This window comes from Stegodyphus dumicola, chromosome 9, assembly GCF_044657685.1.
Source record: "Stegodyphus dumicola isolate Sdum_Otavi_A_Nest chromosome 9, ASM4465768v1".
Taxonomy (NCBI): Eukaryota; Metazoa; Arthropoda; class Arachnida; order Araneae; family Eresidae; genus Stegodyphus; species Stegodyphus dumicola.
In genome coordinates, this window is record NC_140776.1 from 102,691,066 (window position 1) to 102,712,146 (window position 21,081).

Sequence of the window (21,081 nt, forward strand, 5' to 3'; positions counted from 1 at the left end):
TGCGAAAACTCCTGCCCACTTGCTATCCAGAACCCAGAGCTGCCATTTACGTGCTACGTTTTCTTCCCTGCTCTCGCTACAGAAGTATGTAATTAAGCGCTTCGCTGCCTCAAATGTTGTAACAATATGATTTGCCTATATAGAATTTCGGGGTGCAGATTGTATCCAATGTTCTGCGTGATGTCTGTAGAATGGGCTTCCAAAGAATTGTTTACATTCTGAAACGAAAATTATGTTTAACCATCAGGCGAGATGAACTTTTCTATCTACTACAGAGTAAATTCGAGCTAACTTCAATAGTCTGAGAACTACAACCTTCCGCCACTTCAGCCATGATTGTTAGTTATTGATTCCATTAAGTTCTCTCATCATCGTATGACTAAAAATATTATAAAATCTGCTGTCGCCACTCCAGCCACAACTGCGACGCAATTGGTTTTCCCATCTTCCCATCCAAAAAATTATCACACAGGAGTTGGACAAAAATATGGAAACACCGAAATAAAAACACTGCTTGCAATCTTCTCGAAATAGATATATAGAGATCTTGTATACTTTGCAAGGGAACCTTGTACCATTCTTTTGGTAATACGTTGGCAAGTTCAGTTGAGAATGATGGCAATGAACAGCGGTCATCAGAATTTTCTCCATGATATCTGGTGACAGTCGTGGCCATGGTAGATGTGAAAGTTCACACTCATGCTCAGAAAATCAATCCTCGGATCACGGATCATCACTTTGCTACTAGCTTCAATTACTGTGAGTTTTTACTAATCGATTTAGTTTATTGCCCTAAGGCCAGTCACGGTAATTGACGATGTGAAGTGAGCGAACAGGAGCTTTGCCGTTTTGGAAAATGGCATCTATACTGGGGAGTAATTTGTACCATGGAATGAACTTAATCAGTCATAATGGTCACATAATCCTTGGCAGGAATGTGTCCTTGCCCAGTAATTATTGGTTCCGTGGAATACTACGATATGGCTGCCCAAACCTTGAACACCCGCCATGTTTTACTCTAGGCAGCAAACAGTTTCTATCATACGCCTATTTAATCACTGATGAGTGGCGTTGGCCAGATACACTGCTGGCCATTAAAACTGCAACACCATAAAGGAAGGCGAATACAAAAATGATATTTATTATACGTAAAGAGTATGGCCTGAAGACAAAATGATTAAATTTGTAAGCAGTTTGGGGGCTTATAAACGTACGAAATTAGTAAAAACAGCTGCCACCCATGGCAGCTAAAACGGCCCTTTTCCGGTTAGGCATAGAGTTGAACTGGGGTTAGATAGCAGAAACGGGTAAATCATTCCATGCTGCTTCAAGTCTATGCCCCACTTCATCAGCCGTTTTAGCTCGAGAGGGGTGACGAGCCAGCCTCTCAGCAACCCATGACCAGATATTTTCAATGGGTGACAAATCTGGAGACCGTGCAGGCCAGGGCAGCAGTCGAATACTCTGTATATCGAGGAAGGTTAGAACACGGCGTGCAACATGTGGTCTTGCATTACCTTGTTGAAAGATGACGTTTGGAAGGCCTCGAAATTAGACCACAACCACTGGACGCAACATGTCAGAAATGTACCATTTTGCGTTCGAATTAACGCAGATCCAAACTAGAGATGTGCATATCGTGTACCCAATGGTTGCTCAAACCATCACACCAAGTGCAAGGCGCCTATGCTGATATCGAATGCAAACAGGCTACGTGCGGTCTCCTCGGATCCTCCGCACATGTATTCGGCCATCAGAATACTGCACGCAGAACCGAGATTCATCTGAAAAGACGACATTGTACTACTCCTGTATCCAGCTTTGCCGTTCGGCGTATTAGAGTCACTGTCTCACTCTATACTGCATTGTCAAGGGAAGCCGAAGTAATGGTCGCCGTGCTCATAGTCTACGGTGCTGTAAACGTTGACGCACCTTTTGAGCGGATACTGAGCGTGCTGCAAACATGCCCGTTTCCTGACTAATGGCCCGTTATGTGGTTGTACTGTTTTTCAGGGCTGACTTTACAAGATGTCTCTCCTCTCGGGCATTGGTAATAGAAGGGCGATGAGATCCTGCATGACGCTCAGTATGACCCTCGGCAACCCAATGATTCCATATTCGCATGACAGTAGTTGATTTTCGACCAGTGCGACGGGCTATATCACGGAACGATAACCCACACTCTCGATTAGCAATGACCTTGCATCTATCGAATTCCGACACTTGCTGGTAAGCATTTTTTCTTATTATTCGAGGCCTAACACGATATTCTGAGCAAACTACGACTTTACAAAGCGCTTTCCAAATGAGAAATCCACTACACAACTTTTGTTTTATACAGTGCTTCAGATGTCGTTTCTCCCTCCTGCGTCGTCTAAATGCTAATCATTTACATATCACAACCTCTTGATCCTTTCATGTGAGTTTGACGCTCATCAGACCATTCCTTCCTGGTGTTGCAATTTTAATGGCCAGCAGTGTATAAACTTGCTCTGAAGTCGGAAACAGTAGGAAGCAAGACTCATCCAACCAAATGACAGTCTTCGATTGCTCTGCAATCCAGGTATTATGACTTTGGCACTGCTTTCCCTTCTTATATTTTAATCACTGATGAGTGGCTTTTGTATTGAAGCTTGCCCCAAAATACCCTGTTTGGGAAACTCCCTTCGTATTGCTTTGGTGCTAACAGGGTTTGCGAGTGCGACCTTTAGTTCAGCAGTCACTATCGTGACTGTAGTCTTCTTATTTTTCATCACAATTCTCTTCAATGATCGTCTACCATCATCATTCAACAGACATTTTCGTCCTCGCTGTGATTTAGTGGATGCGGTTTTCCTGCTACTGTGCCTCTTGAAAATCAAACACTTCAGCTTCCTTCGTTACGGAAAGCACCTACCATTACGATCCCTAACCACTTGCCTGCGTTCGAATTCATTTAGTTCCGACATGATGCACTCGCAAGTGCACAGAACACTGTCTCGGTAACGAATGACACTTGCAACGTATTAGGATGTTGTACAGGTTGTGTTAGTGAGCAAACACATCAGCATCACTAAGAGCTTTTGCAAGAATAAACATTTCAGTTCAAACATGCATTTTAAGAGGCGTCTCCATATTTTTGTCCAGCCCCTGTATATGTATACCGTATTTCCTCCCGTATTTTCCCTCTTCTTTTTCTAATTTTAATACCCAAAAATCAAGAGGAGAAAATTATGCGAATAACTTAATTTCCGAAGGACGCTGTTACACTAAACGCAATAAAGAAATTCATTATTGTAATGGCTTAATGTATTTTTATTTTTTTTAATATTTGGCATAAAATTGCTTAACTTAATTCTGAAATCATTTCTTTACAAAATACTCAATCTGTTTCTCATTTTCCACAGTAAATTATTGATTTGACTGAAGATTGCTTCTATAAGGTAAGAAAAGGGGAAAATCAATAGTGTTGTTAGGTAAAAACTTTTATTTTAGGATATATTCCTCTTGGAGGACTTTTAAATTCCAAACCTTAAAGAATATATATGTTTTAAATATAACTTGTACTTGAACATCCTCCTTAAATGCAATTAATTCTTCTTGCTTCGTAATATCAAGAACAAACATATCACCTTTAAGCGTTTTTCCGAGCAATGCTGCCATAGTCAAATTTTCAATGTCTTGGAATTAAATCTTAAATAAATCTATAAATCTTCTAAATTTTGCAAGCAGCTTGTTTATAACAGTATATCTTCTGAGGAAGTTTTGGTGTTTTTTATTTATTTATTTATTTATTCATGTCTAAGCTTTATTTTTTATATTGTGCTTTTAAAAATTTATATACCTGAATAATTATTTTTTATATATAAAATATAATAAATAATTTTTCCTGCATATTTTTTCTCCTTATATTTATTCGATTTCTACCACTATATGATACAGCTTTATATCAATAATTATTATAATATTTTTTATATTTAAAATATACTAAATAAATTTTCCTGGATATTTTTTCTCCTTATATTTATTTATTCGATTTCTACCTCACTATATGATACAGCTTTATATCAATAAGCAATTAATTATCAAATTTGTGCTATTAATGTTTGCTTAATAATCAGTGGGGTCTTCATTATGCCGATCAATTGCCCGTGCATATTCTGTTGTTGACCCCCAGTCGACCCCTACACCATCATTGATTCCATTTAAAACTTAGTTGAACCCGTGAGTGTCAGTACTAGTCCTACTAAGAACTCCTGCTCTAAAACATAACATATAAAGAGTAGTCATGATAAACTACAGGTAAGTATCACAATATTATTTCTTTAAAATAAATAATCATTTGGATATTTTCCCGTAGTTTATATATGCCTGTTTTCATTCTTAGGCTCCAATAAGAATGCACAGTAATATTAACATTACAGTGTCTAATAATATATCTTCCTTTCTACTTCCCTGCAATCTTGCTGTTTTTATTGTTATTTCTGATTCTTAGGCCTCGAATTATGAATAAATAATAAAAAAAAGGGTGAATGTATAACCGACAAGGCGAAATAGTAGACTTAATGTCAGTTCAAGTTAGCTTGATGGGTTGGTTCTCATATTAGGCTAATAAAACGTTCAACAGATAGAAGGAAAATGTTTGGCATAAGTAAAAGTTTGTCTCTGACAGTAAGACAAAAACAATAAAACAATCGTTACGTGGACGAATAAATTTTAAAATTAAGGGAGCTCATCCTCTGAACGCATTGTGGAAGGTTAAAGTTACATGAATATATTTAAAATTTTCACAATTTGGTGCTAAAATGCTGAGAGGAAAAATACGCGAAGAACTACGGTATAATAATAACGATTAAATATTTCTGAAACTAATTGCAGTAATAATCCTGTAAAACATTCTTCATACAACAGTATTTGCTGTGGTCTGTATTGAAAGAACATGTTCCATTGGGCTTACTGTATATTCTTTCAACTGAGATAATGTCATATTTGTGGTCATGTTTTCAAATATTTGCTTCATGGTTTGTAAATTCCAACCTTTCAATATAGAGATATGAAGCTATTACCATATAAATTCGACTCACATAGGCAAATGATTAGCTGGCAAGATTTAATATGGTCATTATAAAGATACGTAACTCTAATATATGTATGAGTGAATGTTTGTTTTAAAAGCGTTTAAGCAACCAAATTTTGGAAGCGTTTTCTAATTCAAAACTTGCTTTCCAACGCTGTTTTACTGAACCAGAGACTAGTAACACCTCTATAGTTTCTCTCAGCCTCACGGTGGGAAACTGGTATCTGCTGAAACAGTAGTCGGACAATCGTGGCTCGGGGTCAATTCTGGCTCTCTGGTTCCTTGAGTGTGGCCCTTCTACAAAATAGCACATGTGGACGCGAGCATGTAAAAGCAAGAAAATCTTGAAAATACAACATAAAGGACGTCAAATTTTACACAGGTATGAGAACAACTGAAATCATATCCACCAATGTTATTCCTAGGAAATCTTTTTGCACCGATTTCGGCATTTTCGTTATACTGATTATACATCATATTGTGCTGTCGTAGTAATTGTCATATGCCAAATTTTAAATAATTAAATGCTTTGAATCAATATACCATTCAATGGCAATTTTAACTTGAATGAGAAACCAAATAATATAAGAAGGAAATTTAGTTTTAATATATTAATTATTATAATATTTAAAATATCAGCATTTTTAGCTTCTACACCTTTCAAATTTGAAGCTTTTTTCAGTGTCTGAAACAAAAATTTTCCTAGCAAATGAGTTTAATAAAATACATAAACGATGTTTGAGTTGCATATAATATGGAAAAAAAACTTCATTTGGAAACGTCTAAAAACTTAAAATCCAGATATTTTGACATGAAATTTCATTTTCACGTTATTTGATGTATCAAGCTAAAATTACCATTGTACTGATTCTAGTAAGATTTTTACTGATGGATTAATAAATGGGTCATTACACTGATTACAGTTAAAATTGTATCGACAAAAATAACACTGATATCCGCTTTCAATTGTGTCCCTTCCTCGCTGCGACGTACTCGTTTTATGACCGAGGTTCCCCCATCTCCGGCGATGCGCCTGCAATCCATCCACGAGTTGAGTGAGTGTTTTTACTTTTGTCAATCAGTCAGACAGAAGGCTTGTTGTGGAGTAGTTAATGCAGGAGGTTCCCTCTGTTTTATTTTAAAACAATTTAAAAGGGGAATGAATTCATAGGTGTAAACCATCGAGGTAGGAAATAATTATTTTATTTTCACCTCCATGGTGTAAACGAGCATTTCCCATTTCCTTCTGTCCAGGGATACCAGGGAGAGTTGAAAGAGGGTCGACCTTCTTTCAACTCTCCCATCCACACAACTCTCTCAATTTGATCAACGTTAGCGAACGAACGTTGATCAAATTTAAGATGTTCTTAGCAAAAGCTAGAATTAGAGTATCCTAATTAAATGAATAACAATATACATACCTCAATACACTCTTTTGAAAAAAAAATCGAAGCACCATGAAGGGAGTGTTTGTTTTTGATGAAACTGAATATGTGTTTAGCTCATACACAGATAAAAAAATGAGTAAAAAATCGAGGTCATAGTACCTGTTCATGGCTCAACCACCCATTGAGTGTTCAAATTAGTAGTTGGTCGAACCACCTCTGGCGACAATGCATGTATGAATTCATCGAGGCAAGGAGTGGTAGAGGTTTCTAATGTCATCCTGCGACACATTCTGCCATGCATTCATCAGTTGTCACTCCAGATCTGCGATATTTTGTGTTGCTCGAATCTGGCAGCCTACAATATCCCAGACATGCTCTATTGGTGAAAGGTTTGGTGACCTTGCTGGCCAAGGAAGAGTATCAACCGCACGGAGACAGTCCAGAGATATGCGGGCGGTATGTAGCCTGGCATTATCTTGTTGGAAAATGGCCCCAGTATGACGTGCCATGAAGGGTAATATAACGGGCGCAGAATGTTATCAACATATCGTTGAGCTGTTAAAGATGTACGTAGGATTACTAAAAATGACCTGCTGTCACAAGAAATAAAGTCCCACACCCTTACACCATGGTTATGGCTGTATGCCTTTGTAAACCAAAGGTTGATTGGGATCGCTGGGTGACTCCAGACACGAACAGGGTGGTCATCTGCTTCAAGAGAAGCGGGATTCATCGTTGAACACTATACGATGCCAGTCTAATGGTAGCCATGATGATCGGCTGCGACACCACTCCAGACGACTCTGCCGATGTTGTGGGGTCAAAGGCAAACATTTTAAAGGCCTCTGCGAGCGTAACCCCTCCTCAAACAAGCGCCGTGAGATGGTGGATGGTATCACAGGAGGTATAGACGTGGCTGTAGTGCGTTGAATAGTCGACAATGACATCGTTGGGGCGGTTCGGGCCTGGCGAACAATTATCCTATCTTGCCTCGCATTTGTGCTCCTTGGCCTTCCACAGCCTTCATTTCGTCGGCAATTTCTTTGTAACAAACATTGCTGCCAACATCTTTGCACAGCAGTGTCTGTATGCTGCAGGTGCGGCCTATTGCTCGGTGTGACAACCCAGCTTCACGCAACCCTACAATGCGACCACGTTCGAAGTCGTTTAGTTGTATGTAAAATCTTCGACATCGTCGAAATTGCATCTTTAGTTGCTTCTTTACGGAATTACAATGGCAGCAACAAAAAAAATAAATTTTCCGTCTCTGTTACTGGTTTTATACTTTGCGAATTGTGCACTAGAAATGCGAGTTATCATCGCAATTCCTGTTCATTTGCCTTTAAACTTTAACTTGCATGTTCGATCAAGATGTTTTTGCATATCTAATTTCATCACGATCACAAAAGTTCTTCTTTGTGCTTCGATTTTTTTGCAAAAGAATGTAGTTTTAGTTTAAAGAATGTGGCTCTCAAAAGAGATTTTAATCGTTGAACTGTTGATAATTGGCTTTGTTGACTAAAGAGTTTGCCGACCACTGTGCTAGAAGAACTAGCAGGAGCACTCTAGCTAATAAAAACATATACTGATCTTTGTGAAAATTGCAACACCATGAAAGAACTATGCCAATTGAACCAAACTTATAGGAAATGTAAAGTGAGGTAAGGCATGCAAATGATTAGAATTACATAGTGATTGTATATGCGTGGAATGAGAACCGGCCGCTTGTTCCATGTACATAAAGGACTGTAAATTTACTCTAAAATCTTTCTGTCGTTTTTTAACCTGCAGTGGACGTTTAATTATAGTAATATGCCTCGTCAACATCGGAGGGTACCATACCAACGACTAACAGAGGCCGCATCGTCGGTATACGAGAGAGTAGATATTCGTATCAAGCAATTCTCAGCCTGCACTCGGCGTAATGTCACAACAATGATGCATGTTTGGAAGAAATGAACGGAGGAGAACCAAGCAAGGCAAAATCCTAAAAGCGAGGTACGCAGTAGCACAACGGTACGAGACGACAAACACCTCATCCGCATGGCTGTGACAGATCGTACAGCGTCCCCTCGTGTTGGGAGCTACAGGTCATTGGAGCACGGTTACAGGTCTTCTGTTGTCTAGCTCCACGGTTGCCCGTCGCCGTCTGCTGCAGCATGAACTACGTGCAAGGATTCCTCTACGCAGTATTCCCCTGTCGCTGAATCGCAGACGCCTTCGACTTCGGGCATGGCAACATAGTGCGTGGCATGTCCTGTGGCGTCCTGTGGTGTGTGCGTGGCAGGAATTTGTTTTTTCCGGTGAATCTCGCTACAATCTCAAGTGCAATGATGTAAGAGTACGCGTGAGATTTTACAAAGCGAAACATCTGCTCCCACAGTGTGTTATCCAGGGTCATTCCGCAAAAACGCTTGGCATCATGATGTGGGAAGTTATTGGGTATAATTATCAATCCCATCTATTTCAGATTGAAGGCAACCTCAATAGTGATTCCTATATAAGGGAAGTTGTGAACTCATTATTCGATGCATTCCTGGACTGTAGTTCAGCAGGATACTGCCCATGCACATGTTTCTCCTTGTTTAGAACACAACAGGTTTCGCTTCTTCCATGGCCTGCTTATTCTTATTATTATGCAGATACGTCGCCCTTTGAGCATGTTTGGGATTTAATCGATCGGCGACTCGCTTGTACAACTGTTGGGGCACACGGTAAGACTGAACTCTGGCGTCAAGCCGAAGCCATATGGAATGCGATTCCCCATGACTATATTTAGAACTTGTATGATTCAATGCCACGACGTGTACAGGAGTTATGTGGAATAAATTTCATTCATTTCGGACAATTCCTTCATGGTGTTGCGTTTTTTACAACATTACTGTATGATTACTGCAATAACTTTTATAACTAATCTAAAATATTCTAATTAAGAAAAATCAAAACATTAAACGCATATATGAACGTCGAAATGGTCGTATTGTCCATGATAATGCAACTTAGAATAAATACAATTTCATTATCATTTTATTTAGATATTGTCGAAACATTTTACCTTTGCTCTTCCGGAAAATTGAAGGTAATGAAAGCTTGGTTTTTGGAGATCTCTTCATATGTTTTAAGTCATGTCCCTCAATGAACAATGTAGTATTCCGACGTATTAAGGACTCAGCGTCATATCTAGTTGCAAGAGTAGATGATTCTTGGTTTCGATATTTTATAATAGGTTATAAATTCAATTCTTGTTCTGTGTCGGGGTTATTAAAGATATCATGACCAACTGCATAGCAGCAACTCATAGCTAAAATTAAATACGCTGATATTCCATCCATTCTGAAAAAAAGAAAAAATATAAGGAATATTTACAGTTTTAAGCTAGTGTAAATGCAAAAATTCATTCTAAATTATACACATTTTTCTCTTTCTAATCTTTACGAAGGAGAAAAGATGGTTTTTACTCTTTCTAATACTTTACTATGAATGAGCTACATTGTTTTGGCAAGCTTTCATTGTCTGCTATTGTTTAGTTGATAATTTTGTGTTCGTTGAAACGCAGTATTCCATTCTACAAATAATAAGCACTACATGAAAAAAATATTTTGTCTGTTTTGTTGTCATGTAAATAAAGCTGACTATTTCCGAATAAAGTAGAGCATTCTGCTCTTCGAATTTAATTTAGAAGCCTCCAACAGCCGAGTGTTAAAGTCGCTGTACATTGGTATTTCGATTCCAGGTGAACGAGCTGGCTGCATGACAGTTTTCGTGGCCGTATGACAGTTTCGGGATTAATGGTCACAAAAAACATCCCTCACTTTTTAAAGCAGATAGCCCTATTGAGCTTTGCCATAGCCAAGTAAATCAAATAGATCAAATGCCGCTGTAGCGGCGAATTAGCTTGCGCCTTTCCCATGATTACTGCCACTAAAAGCACGGCAAGGAAATAGTTCTCTCAGTTTAGAAGGATTTGTCTAACTAATCTGCAGGTTGAGGAAAGCAGTCAGATTTTGAAGAACGTGGTTTAATTAAAATCGTCACGATAATCCCCATCAAACAATCCGAAAATTTGCACAACTTACGAATGTTAACTACTTAGCTGTTGTATGGCATATGCATTCAATGAGGACTGCATAATCCACAATAAAACTATTTGTGCCTCGAAAACAGCATATGGACGGTCTGCCTCATATATATGACGGCCTTTAACAGGGGTTAAGCCTTAAAACTATTGAGTCGAATTCGATCTTAAAATATGTTCCTTTAGGAAGCATTCAAGCAGACTGTTATAAATATAAGAATTATTGTAATCTCCTTAATTCCGAGACGTGATAGTCTAGTGACTTTTTCGATAACGCAATGGAACCCGTATGATCGAATATTTCCCTGAAAGGATTAAATGCCCTTCATCCCAAACCGTGAAGACTGGATATAACAGGGTTGGCCAAATTTCATGTCAGTAAGAGCCGCATGTTGGAATTCAGAAAAGTTTGAGAACCACAACAAGGTTTCCCAAAAGCAACCAGCCCATGTTGACATCCTTTTAAAAGCAGTGAAACATATTTCAGATGAAAAGATCGATCAGGACTTGAAGTTAAGTAATTCAGTCAGGAGTTTAAAATATTAATACAACTAATTTTTAAACGTAACACGATTATCTTGATTAAATTTCACTATTTCTAGGAAGTGTTCTCCGGTTTTGATTTATTCTTCATAGGATACTTTATTCTAATGATATCTTATTTCCAAAGATGAGCAATTTCCGTTTCTTTCACAAGCAGTGATGTTACAGTCATTGCCAAATTTTCTCTCACAGTATCTACTTGTGGGACTTTACCTAGTAGTGTCCATCTGAGATGGGTTTCGACAGTGACTAAACCTGAGTCTAATATTTCTCTTTCCCTATCAAAAGCCTATGAATAATTTCTGCTCCAATGAGGATTTCAATAGAGTCATAAAAGCGGTTAATATCAGTTGGAGAAATTTTCCAGTTCCTTCAACTAAGAGTCTTTACTTATTGATAGTACACCTACTCCTGTAAAATCTTGTTCCAAGACTTCAAAATGGAAAGTGACTTTTCCATTTAATTGCTTTACTTTATTTTGTAATAGTTATGCTTATATTTCTTAATAGAAACACTCCCAAACAAAGAGTGTTCAATTATCCCTTGATGACTTATAAGATATTTCATCTCTTATCTAAATACCTCATAAAATGTATGACTTTTGTGTAACAGTATCACACGGCAAGCGAACTATTCTCTCTTTGTCACCAGAGATAAGGTTGGCTTTAAAAGTCAGAAGAAATACTTTTGGATTTGAACTTATATTTTATAGGTCAACAACTTTTCCAGGCGAAATTGGCTCTTCCTTCTTCTGACTAGATTTGTTGCAAGTCTATACGTGAACACAGGTCAAGTTAACATATTTCTTACTACAACTAAGACATTTTAAAGAAATGCTACTCTTTCTAACTGAATGATCAGGAACAAGGTACGCAAAACAGCATTTCTTATCTTTTACTAACTTTAGCCTTTCATCTAGTGCAGTGTTTGAGCATTAAAACAATCAGCACTAGCATGCTTGCCTTCACAAATATGTGTCTTCGGATATATATTCTGTTATATCCAGTCTTTCAGATATTTTAGTGGATTTCATCAACATGAATGCCGTGGGAAATTTTGCCACTTTGAGCTTCCAAATTACATTCTTTTTTCTGGGCATCTTCGTATCTCCATTTATAGTTAAACCAAAACCCAACATCGACTAAAAAATGTTCTTCCCTCTCCCTCTACTACGCCTTTAAGGAATGACAAAGTTGTTAAGACGTTCCTTCACGTATCTTACAGAACTAGAAGAAAAGCTTCTGTTCCAAGCTTTTAGAAAGTTCTCATCTAAGCATGATTCCACCATTGGATAAACAGTAGATGCATATATGTCCATTGTAATTCCTAGTGTTTCAAAACTCATAAACACACTAAAGAGCCAAAACATTATGACCAACCTACTCAATAACGTGTTGAGTGACCTTTGGCCTGCAAAACAGCTGCACATCGCCTTCATAGGGATGCCATAAGTTCTTGGTAGATAACTGGAGACAGTTTATAACAAATGTCTAAGAAGCGATCACGCAAATTCGAGATATTCCGGCAGGGTATTGTTTGACTCTGAACTGTTGCTCCATGACATCTCAAATGTGCTCTATTGAATTAAGATCTGGCGAGTTAGGTGGTCAGGACATTAGCTGGAATTCATCTTTATGCTCCGCGAACCACTCCAACACAATTCGAGCCTAGTGACATAGGGCACTGTCCTGCTAAAAGATTTCATTTCTAATTGGGAAAGCGGACGTCATCTAAAAGTCATCTAAGAGTGCAACTGATCGGCAGTTATGCGCAGATAGGCTGTGATAAAAGTGCTTTGATGGCAGCATAATGAAGTAACTCATTTAAAATGTTATGTTCAGCTGCATCTATTAATAACTTTTTGCAACAGGTGCTACTTTATGCCACTTAAGAGTACTCAATATATATTATAAAAGTGTACGATGTGCGTGCCACCAAAACTCAGGAACAAGTCCTGTTGCGATTCTAATAATTTTGTGCATCTCCAAGTCAGATAATGGTGGTTCAGTGGGTTTACTAATTTTAACACTTTTAACTAACTTTTACTAACTTTTACATTTTAAACAATATTTTAATTACTATATACAGAGCGTATTCTTAGGCCGACGCCTTCAACATGAACAAACTTTATTCTCTTACAACTAAGCGAACAACAGCGCCCTCTAGCCTTTTTCTTCAAATTACACAACACTCCCCAACTGAACTCGGTGGAGAGTTCATCTTTCAATAATATATTCTAGAATATTCAATTAATATTTCGACAATAAATCCTGGAGAAATGGTTAAATGTAACAAACATGCATACATAATTATAAGCACATAAAATTTTACAAAACATTAAATGATACCTATCAGCGAGGTCAGGAGAATCAAACCTAAAAATACAAAATACAAACATTAGTTAAGTTCCATATTATATAACAACTGTATAGGCCTTTTTAAGGTACCAGTAGGTGTTTTAATTATGCAAGATCTTATTTTACCATCTCTGCCTGGCATTAATTCCAAAATTTTACCTATTGTCCAGAGATTTCCGGGATGTTTGTCGTCATGAATCAAGACAATATCGTTGATTTTAAACTGAGATGCGTTGGAGTGTGGAGGACAAATATTGGCAGATCTCAGATTAAAAAGGTACTCTGATCTCCAACGCTTCCAAAAATGATTTAAAATATCTTGATGCTATTTATATCGTTTAATAATTGAATTTCTTGATCCAATCAAATTATTTGATGTTATTTTATTAGCAGGCAGAGATAGCAATCGTCTACCAACCAGAAAATGGGAGGGTGTTAGTGGAGAAGGTTCATTGGGATCGGTAAACACGTAGGTAATTGGTATACAATTAATCATTGCCTCGATTTCAATGAGCACTGTTTCAAGCTCTTTCACAGTAAGGGATGATCGACCAATAATTTTGCGTAAGCTGGATTTTATGGTTCGTACCATACGCTCCCAAAACCCTCCCCACCATGGACCCCTATCATTAATAAGTTTCCAATTTATGCCTCTAGCAGAAAATAATTCTTTCACAGATGAGTCACTCAAAGTTTTGAAAATATGTTTTAGTTCTTTGTTAGCTCTTTTAAAAGACTTGGCATTATCGGTGTGACGAACCTGCACTTTTCCGTGGCGGTCCGTAGAGCAATCACAAAACATCCGATGATTCAGTTTTTCTAATGTTATTTATTATTCGTTATATTTACATATTTACAACTGTCCTATTGTTAGGCGGACTACCTTCACAGAAATCATGTTGCCTAATCAAACGACATTTCGTTTTTACTTACTTGCATTACGCTACTGCCAAGCAGCGCCCTCTACTTCTCTCTTTACAACACTCCCCACCCATGAACTCAAAGTTCACATAAATCGAATACAAAATAAGCCAGTATTTCTAAATCAAACACAACATTTGAATACTCTATAAACTACATCAAATTACAAATAACAATTAAGAAATATTTAAACACGTTAAATCAACTTATAAAGTAATTACTAAATAAGAAACATTATACTAAATCAAAATTCGCAATAATTATATAAACTAAACTACATTTAGCAACAATTAATAAAGATATTCAGAAGATGACATAAGTACAAACAACAAATTTAGATTATTACACTGTAACTCTTTACTACTAATTATGCACTTCAAGGTTGTACAGCAATTGTACTGGTCTCTTTAGATTACCTGTTTGAGTTTTAATGAGACACGAGCGAACCTGACCATCTCTGCCAGGATAAATTTCTATTATCTTACCTAGTGTCCACAAATTCCTAGGTAAACGGTCGTCATGTACAAGGACTACGTCATTAACATTAAACTGACCAAACACTTTAGAAGGTGGACATAAATTCACAGATCTTAAAGAAAGCAAGTAATCCTTCCTCCACCTATTCCAAAAGTGGTTTAACAAGGTTTGTTGATGTTTATACCTTTTGATCAAGGAATGTCTAGACCCAATCAAGTCTTCTCTGCACACTCTTGTAACTGGAAGAGAAAGTAAACGTTTACCAATTAAAAAATGAGCAGGAGTTAGCGGTGAGGGTTCTGAAGGGTCATTGTACACATACGTTATGGGTCTTGAATTAATTATGGCTTCGATTTCTACGAAGACTGTTTCTAGCTCATTCAAACAGAGACTAGAACGTCCAACTATTTTCCTTGAACAAGTTTTAATCGTTTTAAAATGTCTTTCCCAGAACCCTCCCCACCATGCTCCTTTTTCGACAATAAACTTCCATGTTATACCGTGGGAAGAAAACAAATTTTGTACAGATGGATGTTGAATACACTTCCAAATTTTTCGCAACTCGAGATCAGCACATTTGAACGTCTTGGCATTGTCCGAATATATCGTTGAGCACAATCCACGACGAGAAATAAACCTGCGAAAAGCAAGCATGAAATTCTCCACGCTCATAGAAGGGACAAGTTCTAGATGTAAAGCTCGAGTTGTAGCACATGTAAACAAAAGCAGATAATGTTTATTCTTGCTGTCCTTTGTAAAAAAGGGACCAGCATAATCCAGCCCTGTTACAGAAAATGGAGATGATTGAAGAACACGATCAGGTGGTAAAGAAGCGGTTTCCTGTGTACCGGCACACACCTTGTATCGTTTACACAAAAAGCACTTACTTAACGTGGACTTGACGAATTGGCGTCCTTTTATGATCCAAAACTTTTCTCTAATATCGGCCAAGGTAGCTTCGACTCCAGCATGAAACAATTTGTTATGAGACTCAAAAATTACTAGTTCACTGTATCTATCTTTATAAGGTAACAGCCATGGGTGTTTTTCTTCGAAATCAAAGTCTGAGAATTGAAGTCTGCCCTTTAAACGCAGAAGACCATGGGTATCCAATTCTGGGTTAAGTGAATAAATCGACGATGTCTTTTCTAAGCATTTTCCACTTGATAGATCTAGAATCTCTTTCGCAAAATATTTTCGCTGTGTAACTTTTACCCAATAGAGCTCAGCTCGCGAAATTTCAACAGAGCTTAATGGACCTTTGACTTTCACCGAATTTCGTTTTATATTGTTGACAAACCGCATAACATAAGCCGTAATTCGATACACCTTCAGCAGCCTGCTTAATCGCGTTAACTCTACTAATGCCGAAGATTCTACGTCTTGAACAGAAACATGAAGAGATGTTTGCACCCTTGCTTCGTTCTGAACGCTCTCCTCGTCGATGTTGGTCTGTTGATTTACTGGCCAAACACTTTCAGGTTGAGAAAGCCAGCTAGGTCCCTGTAACCAAAGGGAACTTCTCACAAGATTAAAGGCATTTTCTCCTCGAGATAAAAGGTCAGCAGGGTTTTCACTCCCACTGCAGTGAAACCAGCATTCAGGATCCGTGAGAAACTGAATATCAGAAACTCGGTTTGATACAAAGGGTTTCCAATTTCTTGCACATCCCTTTATCCAGTAGATAGTTATTTGGCTATCACTCCAAAGAAACTTTTGATGACACAGTTCAGGAAACAGCTTTGTCAAATACATAGACAATTTGGCGGCTACTAAAGCAGCCATCAACTCCAAACGAGGTAAAGTCATAGTCTTGAGTGGAGCTACGCGACCCTTTGCGGTAATGAAACTGATGCAAATAATGTTTTCTGAATCAAGGTATCTAAAGTATGCTACTGCGCCGTACGCTTTAGGGCTAGCGTCAGCAAATACATGAAGGCTAACATTACATTTTTCACTACTACCAAAATATTTTCTCGGAAGAGAAAAATCCTCCAATATCTTTAATTCAGCTTGCCAGCGACTCCAATCCTTAACTATTTCTAATGGAAGGGTATCATCCCAGTCCACACCTAATGTCCAAATTTTTTGTAACAGAATTTTCATTTTCATCACAAAGGGTTGAAATACACCAATTGGATCGTAATCTTTGGCCACCCTTTGGAGAATAGTCCTTTTTGTGGCCTCAGCACTGTCATGGGATAAATTTCCTAAAAATTCGCAATTCAACTTGATCTTATCTGCTTCAGAGTTCCAGATCATGCCCAAAAATTTTGACTCTTTAGCTGGTTCTATGTTATAACCTTTTCCAATCCACCAGGAATTAAGTTCGTCGGAATTTGACCTTAATTTTCTCAAATTCATCTCAGCGTCTTTAAAAATCTTAACCGCGTCTGAGGATAATCGACATGCATCTTCAATAGTGTCTGCACCGTAGTATAAATCGTCTACATATAACGAGGAATCTAACATTTCATAACTTTCTGGATTTGTGCTTTTATATTTTTTAATGTGGAATTTTATCGTCATCGCTAAAATTGCTGGACTACAGCAAAGTCCGAATGGAAGACGTCTAAACCTTAAAACTTTATATTTTTCCTCATTATTCCCGATCCAAAGAAATTTTAAATATTCCCTATCCTTTTCTAAGATTCCTATCATTAAAAAGGCCTTAGCTAAATCTCCGCTGAAAGCAATTTCATATTTCCGAAATTTTAAAATTATGTCCAAAACCACGGCGATCAAACTAGGTCCAATGTCTAAAAAATCATTTAAGGACTTTACACCTTTAGTTCTAGAAGAGCTCGCGTCGTAAACAATCCTACACCTTGTGGTTTCCTTAGGTTTTATTATTTCCCTGTGCGGCATAAAATACGATGCCTCCGTTATTTCCTGTGAACACTTCTCAACTATACCCTCCTTCATTTGCTCTTCAATTACGGATTTATACTGCTGATAAATCTCAGGATTTCTAATAAGTCTATTTTTAAGACTTTCAAATCGTCTTAATGCGACTCCGAAATTATTTTTTAACCGCCCTGCTTCCGATTTCCATAATAAACTGACATGGTATCTATTACCTTCTACCCGTATTTCCTTTTCAAAGCTCTGAATTATTTCCCTCACCTGGTTTGAAACCGCTGAGTCATCGGTAAGGCCCATCAAATCTAAAGTCCATAACGATCGCAATGAATCAGTTACGCAAAAAGAAAGGTTTACTATTGCCGTGTTTTGAGATACTATTTCGCTCTCTTTATCTTGAAGGCCAACTGGGACCCATCCAAACATAGTAGAAATCGCATAAATTTCCTTTCCTAATTGAACCTTTTCCCCCCTTACCATTTTCCAGTAATAATCCACACCTATTAGAATTCCAACGCTTCTTTTACATAAACAAGCGATTCGCAATACGCACTCATACATCATTTTTAGTGTTTGTTTTGACGGCGTGGTCATATGCGCAGCCGTTATGGCGTCAGTGACGAGACAGCTGATTTTTATTTTGTTCTTTTGCTTCGCATCCGAAACACAGAATTCGACAACCTTATATGTTTTAGGTACTGTGTATTTCATTCCGAAAGAATAAATAGACAATGTTTCTTCTCCAACAAATTTTAAGTTTAATTTCTTAACTACACTAATATAAACAAAACTTCGTGTAGCACCACAATCGAAAATTAAATTAGTTAACTCTGACTTTCCGTCATAATGAGCTAACACTGAACAGGTTTGCAATAAAGCATTTTTCTTCAATGATTTATCACAAGGAACAACAGAAAGCGTGTGTTCGTTTGGGGAGTTTTGTGTTTCATCTACTGAATTGTCTCGCGAGCTTTCGCACAATTCTTTTATGTTTTGATTTGAAGCCGTTCGCGCTTTGTTACGATTTGAACTACTCGTACAAAGTGATTCATGATGCGACTTAAACCCGCATTTTAAGCAGTTAGTTTTATTCCTACACGATTTCCAAATGTGATATTTTCGAAAACAAATAAAGCATCTATTTTCGTAACTTACACAATTTTTCTTTAATGCTTTTATCACAAGAAAATGAATTATGGGACTTTTCGCAGAAGATGCATGCACGATTATCAACAGCATTGAAACTGGCAGCCGTAGGTACATTTCTGTGATTTTTTTTTATAATCAGACTTAGCATGTTCGAAACGTGGAGGCAAGGTATTTCTTTTATCTCGCGTCAATAAACTCGACGCTTCACGACATTCAATTTCCCGCTTTATGAAGTCCAACAAGTCTGAAACATTAATTTCTTCATTTGGGTTTTTCCCTCGATTAAATTCCAGAACGAACTCTTCTGGAATAGCTTTTAACAACACAGGTATTAATAACTGACCAAATGAACCTTTCGTAACTCCTTGCGCTTCCAAATTCCGAACTGCAATTTCGATTTCATCATATAACCTACGTAAAGCTTTAATATTATTTGAATTCCTTACTGGTTCTAAATTTAACAGTTTGTTCATGAATTGACTAATTATTATTTCTTTTTTCCCGAATCTATCCTTCAAAGTTTTTATACTCTCATCGTAATTTTTTGCATTTAATTCTAATGAAGATACTACATTACTCGCGGCACCTGTAAGTAATGTTTTCAAGTATGCGAATTTTTCTATCTTACTAAGACTTTCGTTTTTGTCTATAGTGCTTTCGTAACTGTTCCAAAACTCCGTAAATTTTTCAGGATCACCTGAATATTTCTCTAAAACTAGTTTTGGAAGTTTTACGGTAGTTTGTACATTTTGCAGTCTAACCAAGTTTTGTTCAGGATCTTTAATACTTATTTTATCCTCTTCCAACATTCGATTAATTCGTTTAATAGCTCGAGAACATTTTTCCTGATATTCCTCAGAACTAACTACATCCGCTTCTAGAGAATCTATCTCAATTACGGAATGAATTGCCTCGTCTAATTCTTTCAAATTACTTTTCTTTTCTATTAATAATTCATGCACTTCGCATAATTCATCTGTATCTTTCTTTACTAAGCTATCCTCCACTTTCTTTAGTAGTTTAGATACTACCGTTCTCAATGCGGTTCTCTTTCGTTTTAATCTATCTAGTTCTGCCATTATTTCGCGTTAATACACAAATGTACCTAAGACTGCAAATTATCAAAATTCAAATCAAACACGTTCAAAGTTTAATAATAATCATGCTCTTACCTAGGGCATGGTCTGGACACGTACTTCCTCGTGAAGTTCACTTTAACAAATCCAAACTTTCCGTAAGATGCACCATCGTGACGAACCTGCACTTTTCCGTGGCGGCCCGTAGAGCAATCACAAAACATCCGATGGTTCAGTTTTTCTAATGTTATTTATTATTCGTTATATTTACATATTTACAACTGTCCTATTGTTAGGCGGACTACCTTCACAGAAATCATGTTGCCTAATCAAACGACATTTCGTTTTTACTTACTTGCATTACGCTACTGCCAAGCAGCGCCCTCTACTTCTCTCTTTACAACAATCGGAGTACACAGTGGTACACAGTCCTCGGCGAGCTAAAAATCTTCGGAAAGCTAGCAAAAAACTTTCAGTGCTGATATCAGTTACTATCTCTATATGTAAGGCACGAGTGACCACACACGTTAACAACAGCATGTAAACTTTACCTTGCCTGTCTTTCGTAAAAAATGTACCGGCGAAGTCCAACCCGGTCATAGCAAATGGAGGCGACTCTTCCATTCTGTCTGGAGGAAGTGGAGCGATATCCTGTATTTCTGTTACAAGATTGGCGATAAATGGTTTCCAATTATTTGGCGAACCTTTAATACAAGTAATGGCGATTTCGGAATCACTCCAAAAATAAGCATCCTCAATTAAATCGCCAAACAATTTTTTCAAATATGTATACATTGGAGCAGCCATGAGTGCTCCCATTAACTCTAAACGAGGAAGCGTGATTCATCTTAAAGATGCAACTCTGCATTTCGACATGATAAAGGAAGTTTTAATTTTAGAATCACTCGTACAATATCTGAAATATGCGATGGCTCCATATGCTTTAGGACTAGCGTCCGAAAATAGGTGAAGGCTTATATTCATTGGATTGTCATCAAAGAAATTTCGCTGTATCGATATTTCAGTTAAATCATCAAGTTCCTCCCGCCAAATGTTGAATTTGTCCTTAATCTTTGCAGGAAGGACCTCATCCTAGTCAGAACCGGAACACCAGATTTCTTGCATAATAATTTTCGGCCGAATAACAAAGGGTGCAATAAATCCAAATGTATTGTAT

The 21,081-nt window shown here is 37.4% G+C and overlaps 1 long non-coding RNA gene across 2 annotated transcripts in view; it reads right to left on the minus strand.

Moving 5' to 3' along the window:
- Positions 1-21,081, minus strand: part of LOC118187674 (uncharacterized) — a 59,236-nt gene that overhangs the window by 30,882 nt on the left and 7,273 nt on the right. For both annotated transcript variants that reach the window (XR_004757998.2, XR_015043220.1), the window contains exon 2: positions 9,500-9,777. This is a non-coding gene — a long non-coding RNA (uncharacterized LOC118187674). The remainder of the gene's footprint in view (positions 1-9,499; positions 9,778-21,081) is intronic.